We start from the raw sequence: 474 nt of genomic DNA, 5'->3' as shown, positions 1-474 counted from the left end.
GAATGCTCCGGCACAGCCATAGCATCGTCGTAGCCATGTGAGGGGCTGTGCTGGGGCTGGGCAGGGTAATCTGTGACAGACACAGACAAGCAAGTGGTGAGGACACAGCCAGGAGGGGCTTCATGCTCTCACCTCCCCATCAAAGTTGTTTGGCTGCATCTCCTCAGAAGGTTACCCAGTGCCTTTCTGTCCTCACGGTGCACCTTGTGCCTGTGCTCCTACCTGGGGACACCTGGAGGTCGCTCTCATCTACACCGTCCCCACTGTGATCTGACAGTTTTCTCCCTGAGCCCTGGGACAGGGAGCCTGGAGGGGAAGAGAGTTGTAGGGGACATGACAGTGGATGGGGACAGCCACAGGCACTGATGACCCTCCTGCTCCCACCTGTGTGGCTGGGCACTTCCTGGTAATCAGGCATCAGGCTGTAGTCCAGCTCCTCATACACAACCTCAGAGGCAGCATCCTTGCTGGGTT

General features: G+C 58.0%; 1 long non-coding RNA gene across 1 annotated transcript; it reads right to left on the bottom strand.

Annotated features, from left to right (window-relative positions):
* LOC104917380 lies at window positions 1-474 on the bottom strand. The gene is made up of 3 exons (XR_796835.2): window positions 385-474; window positions 223-306; window positions 1-70 (listed from the first exon to the last, which is right to left on the bottom strand). It is a non-coding gene; the product is annotated as an uncharacterized LOC104917380 (long non-coding RNA).

Source organism: Meleagris gallopavo, unplaced genomic scaffold, assembly GCF_000146605.3.
Source record: "Meleagris gallopavo isolate NT-WF06-2002-E0010 breed Aviagen turkey brand Nicholas breeding stock unplaced genomic scaffold, Turkey_5.1 ChrUn_random_deg7180001685858, whole genome shotgun sequence".
Classification (NCBI taxonomy): Eukaryota; Metazoa; Chordata; class Aves; order Galliformes; family Phasianidae; genus Meleagris; species Meleagris gallopavo.
Note: the sequence above shows the minus strand (reverse complement) of the source record. Positions and strands in the feature narration are given on the sequence as shown.